At 48.9% G+C, this 12,155-nt stretch overlaps 1 protein-coding gene across 1 annotated transcript in view; it reads right to left on the reverse strand.

The window, feature by feature from the left end:
• Nucleotides 1-12,155, reverse strand: part of Ccdc88c (coiled-coil domain containing 88C) — a 123,522-nt gene that overhangs the window by 61,608 nt on the left and 49,759 nt on the right.

Genomic DNA, 12,155 nt, shown 5'->3' on the forward strand with positions numbered 1-12,155 from the left:
CATGTACTATAAGCAAAGTCCAATAGAAGACATCTATGGCTTTGCCTGTTAGCATGTGAGTTCTCTAACACAGCAGGCAGGACAGTATAGCCAAGCCACTGTACTCAGCTTCATGCTGCCAATACTCATGCAGCCCACATCCCCTTCCCCTCCTGTTTGTGAAGGTCAGTGTCCGACTAGAGTGCTCTAATATAAACCACAGAAAACATACAGAGGTCATCTTTTGTTTTTTTGAGACAAAGGCTTACTAAGTATCCCTGGTTCACCTGGTCCTTGTCATTTTCCCTTCTTCAGCACCCCAAGTTGTGGCATTACAATCATGCACTCACACTGGATACACTTATGTTTTGATGGTTACCACATCACTTTGCACCAAGGCCCAAACATCAACCAACAGCTTTCCAGGGGTCAGGCTGTCAGTATTTTGATCTAAGACACTGCAAAGAGCATCTTAGTGATTAGTTCTCTTGAGCAGCCTTACTTTCCTGGGGGAGAAACACTTAACACTCGTCACGTGGTCAAACTATCCTGCAGACAGGCTTTTCCATTTTGTCCTGTGAATCATGTAACAGTGTCTACTTTAAAACCCTTGATCAACACATCTGGCTACTCGCTTGATTCTGCCACTAGGACAGGCTCCAAACTTACTTCTTTCAGAGCTGTATGTATGTCTTTGTGCTCAGGGCTGAATGTCTGTCTCAATCACCTAACCTCACCAATACCCGAGGCCCTGGACTCTTTCCTACTTCGGTGAGATGGAGGCAGCTGGCCTGGGTCATGAATAGGGTTTTCCAGTAAGGTTTGCTAAAACAAACAAACAAAAAACAACAACAACAACAAAACCCAACACTATTGTTTTCTGCCTTTTTTGTCACATCCTGTCATACAACAGGGAATGATGTATGCCAAAAACAGCATCATTTTCTCAAGACTTGCCCCCCTATCACACTGTGCCTGTCAACTTGACTGGATCTGAAAGCACCTAGGACACCTCTGTACGTGTCTTTGAGGCCAGAGGCTTAACTAAAGAGGGAAGACCAACTGAAGAAAAAGGAGAAAAGAAGAGCCTGGTAAGTGCCAACATCCCGCATCCTGTCCTGACAGAAGCAGAACATGAGGTAATGTGAAGGGTCCCACACTCCCACCACCATGGACTCCACCTCTCTCCCCACCATGATGAATCCTCTTAGTTCGTGAGCCAAAATAAATTTATCTTCCCATAAGTTACTGTCAGGTATTTTATAACAAAGAGAAAAGTAACCGATATACTACATAAATGAAAAACCCAAACCACACCTAGGAACTGTGATATAGACAAGGGGTGTAGGCAGTCACCTGTGAGAGCCTGCTAATTCCAGGCCAAGACTCTATGATCTGGACTCCATGGCACTGACATGGTTGTCAAGCCTCAGAACGGGGAGTTGGGAGTTCAGTCCTCTACAGTTGAAGCACCTCCCAGCCTCGGGTGGGGCCTGAGGCCACCTCCTTGTTCTCAGTGACACATGGTAAGTTGAGGTCCTGTGATGTGGATCCATATACTATGGCCTTCTTGTTGACCAAAGGATCTAATCTACACATTTCCATGTTCCCTTCTTATCACCGAGAGAAAAATTAAGGCTTCCACGGTTGGTTTTAATCAGAAGAAAAGGGAACTCCAAGTGCTAACAACCTTAAGTCAGGCCAATGGGATGCTCTGGGGCATCCCAGTCAACAGGTACCTCCTTCTCTGAGTTTCACCGATTACTGGCAGGCAGGAGACCCTCAGGTGCTGCTGGCTCCTAGCCCTACAGTGAGAGATGCACAGCCTCTGCTTCCATGCTTTCCTGCCCCTATCACTGCATCTGAGACAAGAGAAGAAAATGCTTCTAGAGCCTGAACTCATGTAGAAAATCTTTATGCACAGCCAAGGACCAAAGGCTCTTTTAGCATCTTTCAGAATAACTGGAGCAGCCAACTAAAACAACAGAGAGAGGTGGCCTCGAGAAGTGAGTTCCCACCAGATGGGATGAGCGAGCTCTGTGTCCCACCAAGTGTTCTGACAGCAAAGGGTTTAGAACCTGGCACAAATGTGAGGGCTCAAAACTACACTAAAGGGGCTGGAGAGACGGCTCAGCGGCTAAGAGCACTGGCTGCTCGTCCACAGGACCCAGGTTTGATGCCCAGCACCCACATGGCACATCCCAACTGTCTGTAACTCCGGTTCCAGGGGCATCCACTGCCCTCTTCTGGTATTCATGGGTACCAAGCACATAAGTAGTGCACAGACATATGTGCAGGCATTATGTCCATACACACAAGAATAATGAAAATAAACAACAATCAAACCCGACGAAGTCAGCAAAAGAGCAGGTGTAGCACTACTTCAGCACCCTGCCTTCACCCCATGCCACCCTAAGCCACTCATTCACCCAAGAAGTCATCAGGAGTAGGAAAAAGCTAAGAGAGAGCTAGGCATGGTGGCACACACACTGGAGAGATTGAAGCGAGGAGGATCGTGAGTTCAAGGCCAGCCTGGGATACATGGTAAGGCCTGTTTCAAAATAAGACAAAACAGGATCAGCAAGATGGCTTGGTGGCTAAAGTCACCTGCCACTAAGCTTGATGGCCCAAGTTTGATCTGGGACCCACAGTTTGAAGGAAAGGACCGACTCCTCCAAGTTATCCTCATGCTTCCACGCTCATGCCGTGTGTGGCACATTTCATCACACAAATGCACACACACAGAGACAAATAAATAAAAATGTAATATAAAAATTTAAAAAGACAAAACAGCTAAATTGTTCTCTCTGTAGAGCCCTGTTTGAAAAATAAGGATTGTTTCCCCCTTATAGCAGGGAACAAGGCTAAAAAAAATAGAGAATTAAGCTTAGGAAAAAATTCATAAAATAAACAATGGAAATAAAATCCCCACTGGAGATAAGCAGGGTCCTGACCCTCGACCCACACCCTCGACCCACACCTGGCATTCAATGTTCACAGCCTATGTGTTTTGGCCTGGCAGATTCCATCCTAAAGAGAAGCCTGGAATGAATGCCTGAGTCCACTCATCCCCATGGCCTGTGAAAAGTAGATGCCTATTTCTTTCAAGATTCCACTAGTAAAGAAAAGCAGCTATTCTCCTAAGTCTCCCAGGCTACAGGCTGGACTAGTTTCAACACCCAGCAAAAGATTCTCCTGAGTCTCTGCAGGCAAGCAGGCTGGGTAACTCAATCAGCACCTGAGGACAACCTACTTCTTGTCAAGCACCTACTGTGTGCTGGAAGTATAATGGTCAACAAGTCCTCTGAATGCAGACAGCGTGGACACAGATGAGCATGCCAGCAGTTCCAAAGACCTAATGGGTTAGAGAGATGACTCAGCGGTTAAGAGCACTGGCTGCTCTTCTACCAGACCCAGCACCCATATGGTAGCTAACAACTGCCCATAATTCCAGTTCCAGGGGATCTGACGCTCTCTTCTGGCCTCCATGTGTACTGCACACATGTGGTGTACAGACATACACACAGTCAAAACACACCTTACACACATGCGCACGCACTTTCAAGAGCTAGAAAAAAAAAAAGATTTCTGGTTTTCAGGGTCGGGCAAGGCTTCCAGGCAGACAGCAGCATGTAAAGATCCAGAGGTAAGAAAGCATGTTTCTCAAAGTCTGAATGTTTTGTGGTTAAGCTTACTGAGGCTGGTTTCCAGAGAGATGGTGCTGGGGGTGAAACAATGTCATTTTCTAGGCCAGATGATTCACCAGCAACCCCAGAGAGCGAAGTAAGAAAACGCCCGACACGCACTCTACCTTGTGTTTTGTGCAGGGAACCCCAGAGAGTCTGAGTCAGTGGTGGAGTCTTCTAAGAAAACCCCACTAGCTTGCTTACAGCCTGGAAGTCACCCACTTCATCCAAACCTGAAAGATACATACAACACCCAGCTCCCAGTGCACTAGGGAAACATCTGCTCCCACCAAGGTGTGAGCACAGGATGGAAAGTGGCAGGGCAGTTATACCATGGAGCTGGGCTAGCTCGGAAGACTTGGTGTGAGGGTGGGGTGCAAAGTGGCAGCCTCGAGGAAGGCAGGAAGGAAGCCCTGGGGATCTGGAGACAGGGTCAAAGAACAGCAGGGCAACTCAGGCCGGTCTTGCTAACTCAGCAGGCTGAGGACCTGCAAAGCAGCCAGGTTTGGGGCTGGAGGGCAGGGTGGTATACCCCAGAGTACTGGCCTGAGCCTGCAGAGATACGCCGTGGCCACTATCATTGTACTTGAGTGCCACGTGCTATGGCTACCATTTGTGCTAACCCCAAAACAGTTTTAAAAGGACAGCATCATCCCCTCCATCTTCTAAACAAGAACAACGAGGCGGAGTCAGAGCCTCAGGCTGCCCTGGAGCCTGGCGCTCCCTCAGCCCACCTCCGCCCTAGCACCCAGCACTCACTGCGTAAATGTTTCCCCTCATTTGCTGACTGACTGACGTTAACTGCTGCAGGAGATCAGCTAAGATAACAGTTTTGGTTTCCACAGATAGATGTCTTTCTTAGTAATTTTATGTTCTGTTCTCCTCCAACTTTACATGCTAGGGTGGGACCACGAACTCTGCTTTCCCTGGTTTTCTGTTTAAAAACGGGTCATTTCATAAGCACGATTACAGGGCTGCCCCATTTGTGAAAACAGCAGTTTGAACATGCTATCAATGGTCCCCCTGTCCATCCAGGGGCTCACCCAAGAGGCCAGCTCTGGAACCTTCCCTGGAGGTTCTGCCTAACATGAAGACAGTGATTTATTATTATTTATATTATTTAGACAGAATAGCCTTCCATGGCACTACCATGGAATCATGCACAAAACAGCTCATGTGTGGGAACATGGGACAACCTCCACTATCCCTGCCCCACTTGACGGGTAGGAAGCAGGTTCACATTCTGGGATGAGGTTTCATTAGCTTTCTTACCCACAGAATGTGATCACACGTGACACCCACCAGGCACTGACATAACCCTGCAATCCCCTATTTATTTAGCCATTCAACAAACATTACCAACTATATAGTTTGGTAGGCACAGAGCTACACATCATCATGGAATGGTGCAGGGGTGCTCCAAGTGCCCTGACCAGCTGCACCATCCCCCATCCCAGTGTCTCCCTGTCTTCCCTATCAATCCTGTCTTATGCCTCTGAATGCCCTGGTAAAAACCACACAGAACAGAAGACAGCTGTCCCCAGGTTATACAGAATAGTTTGCAACCACAGGAGCCCTCAGAACACCCTGACCACCCCAGTCTGTTCCTACCAGCCCAGGGCCACAGAAGTTGACGGAAAATTCACCAAGCAAAGAATAAGAGGAAAGACCGCCTCCCATGGTTTGCCCAGGAGGAGAGAGATGAGAGGCTGTGCAGCAGGGACACGTCCAAGTCAAGGGACCTCCCAGCACCAGACAGAGAACACTAGGCCCGGACAGGGGAAACGCTAGGGGAAAGACAGCAGCAACCTTTGACAAATAACATCTCTTCCTTCAATCTCCTCTTCCGACCCGGCCGGTGGCAACCACAGAGAGTAGAACTTCTAGAAGCCATGGCGGTGGTGGCTGAGGCTCTCTCTGGGCTCTACCACTCCAGGAAGTTTACTAAACAAAGCCTGGTTTCCAAGCAGGCCCTGCTGGCCAGAGGGCTGGCCCTGGACTACTGCGCTGGCCCTGAGGTTCTGGGAACCAAGTTCTATCCGTTCCTAGGAGGAATGGCATGGGCTTCTAAGTGTTTAGGCCACCAAACCAGCAATGCAGCAGGACAAAGGGACACATTTCTGAACTAGCAGGCACCAGGGAAGCCAGGAGCAAGCTAATAGACCCTCAGGACATCAGGAAGCTATCCTGAACTGCTCTCAAGAGTCAAACAGGGGACACCAGAATGATTAAAATTCTGGTAAGAGTGGGGATTTTAAACACTTACATATTAACTATTTTCTCACTGCTGTGACAAAGCAGTCGGGGAAAGCCACTTGACAAAGGGTGCATTTAGGTTCGTGGCTTGAAGGACTGCGCCCCATCATGGCAGGACAGGTGTGGTGGCAGGAGGAGGCAGCGCTCTGCTGCATCCACACTCGGGAAGCAGACTTTATTCAGCCCCAGACTCCATCCATAGCATGGCACCAGCCCTACTCTCTCCGAAATGCACTCACAAATACACGCAGGGGTTTCCTAGGCAGTTCCCAATCTAATCAAGTTAACAAAGATTAACCATTAACTCTTACATTCTCTCTCCTCGTTCAAAGAATTAAGGTTTTTACAATCTATGGTCAGTAAGTAAAGGTGCCTGTGACCAAGCCTAACAAGTCGAGTTTGATCCCTGGGCCCCCACATGATGAGAGAAAAGAACTGACTCCTTAAAAGTCGTCATCGGATCTTTACATGTACATTGTGGCACGTGGACACACAAAGTAAATGTAATACACAAACAGGGTTAGAAGTAAAGGCCTGGATAAATGAAATAAAAACATGGGCAGGCTGGGTAAAGGACAAGGGAATGGCTTGGCAGCCCCATGGAGAACTCTCAGCAGCCCCAGCACCCCACAGCAGGACCACCGGCCAGCAGCCAGGAAGGAAGAGGGTCCTTTCAGTTCTGAGGAAAGCAACCTAGGTAAGAAAGCCAACTGTGACAAGCGGAGCCAGGGCCCTTGCCGGCTTGCAGGAGGCAGCCAGTAAGCTAAGCACACCTGCCTCACTAACCCAGTTGGCTGTGCAGAGTTGCTCTGTGTAGGCTGTGTGGGGGAGGTTTCCGTAGGATCCAAGAACTTCAGGGCTGTCCCCCGAGAGGGTAAAGAGGTGCAGCTGCTCTAGAGCCTTCCTCCCAGCAGGGCTGCTTCCCACACATCTCCAACCCAGAGTCCCTCCCACCTCTGACACCCCTCTTCGCCTCTATGGTCAGGATGGAGAATGCCCCCCAAAGGCCTGTGTGTTGAAGGGCTGATCCCAGAGTGGAACTGCTAAGAGATTTAAGAGATGGGAGCGAATGGGAGGTCTAAAGTTAGATCACTGGGCATGCCTTGACCCTGGTCATTTCTTCCTCTGCTTCCTCACCCTAATTGTGGGCAGTTCTGCTCCAACGTATGTTCAAGGTCTCAAAGCAACTGAATTACGGGCTGGCTCATCCCAACAACATGATCCAAAACAGACTGGGCCCCTGTATAAGGTGATTGCCTCAAGTATTAGTTCCATGACAGAAAGCAAGCACAACTTGCCTTCTCTACTGAGAGTTCACCAAAGCTTTGCCCAAACACCACCTCTCCCAGGAAGCCCTTCTGACTTGCCTAGGTAATTATCCCCTCTGCACACAGAAGCACACTGGCATGATGGGATACCCATCATTATGGATTCTCCTCTATCACCTCCCTGCTCAATAAACACTGGGGGCTTTTCTATGGCTCCAGGGCCCCTGGATCTAGTACAGTGAGCATCTGAACAGCAAATGCTAAAGAACAGGTTTGGGCTGAGCTGCTTCTGCAAGGCTCCAGCCAAGGGGCAGCCAGCCAGGATGAAAAAGGATGCAAGGGCATTTGGGTCTTCTTGGGAGGGTCAGAAACCAGGCCTCGGGCTTCCTGAACCAGAGCAGCAGACGCCACAGGGTCCTACACTTGGCCAAGGAGTGAAGGATAGGTACAGATTGTCCTGAGCCTTCCAAGTGCTTCTGCTGCTGCTGGAGACCTATTTTCAACCACCATTCAAGGACCACTCGGGACCAATGGCCAGACCACAGACAGCTGGTCCCAAGAGTTGCAGCTGTGTTGAGACAGGCTGCTGCGGAGCAAACATATGGGGTCACAACCCCTCCACAGACCCATCCCCCGAATCTGAATTGACATTTAGAATGAGTTTAGGAATGGTGGTGGCCAGTCCTGCTTGGAACCTATGGCCAAATACTCACAAACATAGCCATCTGCACAATGCATGGTTTTAAACACGTTCACCTAGACTCTGTCCTGTGTGTCTCTCTCGGAACAGGGCTGTGGTGGTACTGTGTTCCCCAAAATATTGTGTGTTCCCCGAAATAAACTTATCTGGGGGTCAGAGACAGAACAGCCACAATATTAAACATGAGGATAGGCAGTGGTAGCACACACCTTTAATCCTAGCATTCCAGGGACAGAAATCCCTCTGGATCTCTGAGTTCAAGGCCACATTAGAAACAGCCAGGCATGGCGACCTACGCCTTTAATCCCAGAAACTCAGCCTTTAATCCCAGGGAGTGACAGCAGAAAGGAGAAAGGTATATAAGGTGTGAGGACCAGGAACTAAGTTAGTTAACCATTTGTCTGGTTAAGCTTTTAGGCTTCTAGCAGCAGTTCAGCTGAGACCCATTCTGGATGAGGACTCAGAAGCTTCCAGTCTGAGGAAACAAGACCAGCTGAGGAACTGGCGAGGTGAGGAAACTGGCTTGTTCTGTCTCTCTGATCTTCCAGCAGTCACCCCAATAACTTGCCTCGGGTTTGATTTTATTAATAAGAACCCTTTAAGATTCTGCTACACAGGGCCTCTGCACCTCTACAGCTCCTTCCCTTCTATTCTAGCTGATGCAGGTGCAATCAGCAATTTATGAGTATGTTAACCACCGCTGCGCTTGGAGACAAGCCTTGGAAGGAAAAACAAAGCTCTCTTCCAGACAGTTCTATGCTGCATCACAAAAATTAATTTGCTAACACTCTGGCTTCTTGTCAGACAAACCCCGTCTTCTGTGTGTGTGGCACAGTGACAGGCCTAGCTGCTGAGATACCAGAAGTGTCCTATACACCACTCTACCTTATTTTACAGCCAGAGCTGAGGCTGGCCCTTGATCTTGACAAGGCTTCTACAGAGCACTCTCACCAGAAAAGCAAATAAATGGGCTTGATGGCCATGCAGCTGGCAAGATGGTGTGGCTCCCTCCGTGGGCCATCTCTGGCCTAAGGAAGACACAGCTGTTACAGAGCAGGGATTAAACATCACCCGAACGACCTTTTTTATGTATCCAAGTCTGTGGTTAAACAGCTGGAGGAAGCGGGGCTTATAGGAGTAGCATATGGAGAGACAGGAAGAGACGGGGGCAGGCCTCCAGCACACAGGCTGTGTTCGCTGAGCACATACTTCATGCCAGACCCCATCTAGGCACTCATATAAGAGACTGTCTGCTCAAATGAGCTAGGGAGAAGGGGAAACAGGGCAGGATAAATGGGACAAGGAGGTCAGGAGGGCCTCGCTGAGGAAGCTCAACAAGCAAGGACTTGACAGGCTGCCCCCATGGGTGCCTGAGGGAGAAGGGTAGCAGGCAAGAGCAGAGCAGTCAGTGGCACCAGGAGAGTAAGTCACAGTGGATTCCATACTATTTAGGATCAGAGACCTTGTTCCACTGTGGCACAGGCGCCAACAACACAAAACTAACCTCAAACAGCAGAATGTTACGATCAACAGTGTGGTGTGAGCCTCTGCCAAAAAAGCCTCAAATGTGCCCCTCATTAGATGCAGGAGACAGAACGAGAGAAAAAAGCAATTCTCTCCACCCCAGAGCAACCACACAATTCTTTTAAAAACACCAACTCGGTTCTTCGTTGAAAAGAAAACACAAAATGCTTCACACATCTATTTTTAAAATTTAAAGCTGAAAATACGATTCCATAAATAACGTCTGGGATTTGTGTTTGCATGTTCTTGCTGGCAGATGACTCCTGCCATGCCCCCTGACTCTCAGATCCCCTTGAGAGCCCTGTCAAACCTACCCATCCATGCATCATGGGAGGCAACGTCTGTTCTCAAAGGCAGCCTGCTGAGGCCCCTGTCTAGCATGTCATTCAGCCCTGCCTAGGCCACTGAGCTTTCATATCCCACGCTCAGTGTGTCACATCCTTGGAACTGGAACCAGAGCCTCTGAAATGGGCGAGCATTGATTATGGTATCACAGTGGGGCCCTGGGACCACTCACCTCCCCGGCTGACAGACACTGAAAACCAGCTACCCCTGATGGACTGAGGTGAGGGTTACACAACTCTGTACACCTGTGGGGAAAAGCCCTGACGTAAACTCTACACTTAAAATTGGGAGGAGGGGGGATTCAACGGTATGCAAATAAAGCTGGGTTTTGGTTTTGGTTTTAAAGCAGGGCTGACAAGATGGTTCAGCATTTATCACCAAGCCTGGTGACCCAAGTTGGATCCCTGGAACCTATATGGTGGAAGGAGAGAACCAATTCCTGCAAATTGTCCTCTGATATCCACACACACATGCCATGGCACATGTGCCTCTGCGGACCCCCCTTTCCCCCAAAAATAAATAATTTGATTTGCAAAGAATCGGCTTTTGGGCTGGAGAGATGGCTCAGAGGTTAAGAGCACCAACTGCTCTTCCAGAGGTCCTGAGTTCAATTCCCAGCAACCACATGGTGGCTCACAACCATCTGTAATGAGATCTGGTGCCCTCTTCTGTATACATAATAAATAAATAAAATCTTAAAAAAAAAAAAAAAATTGGGGATTTAGCTCAGTGGTAGAGTGCTTGCCTAGCAAGCGCAAGGCCCTGGGTTCGATCCTCAGCTCCACAAAAAAAAAAAAAAAAAAAGAAAAAAAGAAAGAAAGAAAGAAAAAGAAAAAGAAAAGAAAAGAAAAAGATAAGACTCGGCTTTTCTGTGGGTGTTCTGGTTCAGTGCCACACAGGAATGAGAGCTTGCTTTCCCTGACATGGACAATCTGTCTCTGGCAGGAGTGAGGGACCTGAGGAAGAGAGAGAGAAAAGGCATCCAGACTTGGGGACAGCAGAAAGATGAGGAAGTGGTGAGGAAGTGGCATGGATGACAGGGTGGCTGGGCAGGTCAGGAGAATGTGTTTATTACACTGATCCATTCACCGCCGACATTTTTCCCAGCAGCATGCTCCAACTACGTGGTCCAAAAGGGTTGAATGTTGGCAACTGCAGAGACAGGGTGTGTGCTATAGAGAGGAACTCAGGCCCCAGAGAGCCTGTGTTGCCAATCAGCTGCTCTGCTTATCAGCCTAGTGACAAGGGTGTGTGCATAAATAAATTCCTCACCTATAAATGGGAATGACATTGACACACCCCAGAAACACACTGTCATTTCCACACTTTAAATTGCGTCCAAAGGCTGGCACAGAAGCAGGCATTCTGTTCTCCAGCTCCTCTGCTGCCCTCAAAGCAGACAGAATGGCAGCCCTTGCTGGCACAGCCAACCTTACAAGGTATACCCCTGTGTCTCCCGGGTAACACTAGCCCCTCATCAACCTGGAAAGCAACACAGTTCTCAGCAAAGCAACCCTACTTCCCCAGCTTCACCATACAAGTCTCAATGGACCCAACCTTCCCTGGGGCACAGGGGTGGCTGGATGGACTGCAGGTGGCATTCTCTACCTCTTCTTGGAAGGCCATAAGACAGATTCAGAGCTGGGGTTTGGAGAACCAAATGTTCCTGTTGCTGATGCAATGGGGAAGGTCCTCACAGGCAGAGCCATCAAACAACCTGGTAGATAGACATGGAAGAGCCACCAGATCATGCTGGTGATGAATGCTCATGGGCTAGTGCCATGGATGTCTCTATTTTGGCATCAAAAAAAAAAAAAAAAAAAAAAAAAAAAAAAAGGAAAAAAAAAAAAGAAAGTGGACATATTTCAGCAGGAGCTCAGAAAGGTCCCACCTACTTACGCTGTACAAAGCTGTCTCTGCTGACTCCCAAGGCCATACCACTGAGCAAACTGTTCTTTTAGAAGTCATGTCCTTGGCTGGTCACTGGGTTTACTTTTCCTCCAGTTTTACGGCAACTTACAGACTGTCCCAGTCAGGAGGAAGGAGAGCTAGACCCCAGGGAGGTCAAGGAGCAGCCCACTGGGTGAAGCTCCTTCTGTACAAACTACAGACTCTCAGGACCCCTGGCCTCAGCCCATCCTGCAGGTGTGGCTCTCTTGTTTGTCCTAACACCTCACCTACTCTGGAGTTCCAAACGACCAATCAACAAGGAGCCAGCAGAAGGAGCTCTGACCCCCCACCTCCCAGTGCATCCTGAGCGAGGCAGTGTGATAACGTGGAAGGGAGGCCACCCACCACCATGCCCTGTCACCTGGGAATTACCTGCATGCAGGAGTGAAGCTATGCTGTGACAGAAGGTGCCTGGAGCATTGGCCACTTTATAGACCTACTGAGTCC

This window comes from Onychomys torridus, chromosome 14, assembly GCF_903995425.1.
Source record: "Onychomys torridus chromosome 14, mOncTor1.1, whole genome shotgun sequence".
In the NCBI taxonomy this organism is placed as follows: Eukaryota; Metazoa; Chordata; class Mammalia; order Rodentia; family Cricetidae; genus Onychomys; species Onychomys torridus.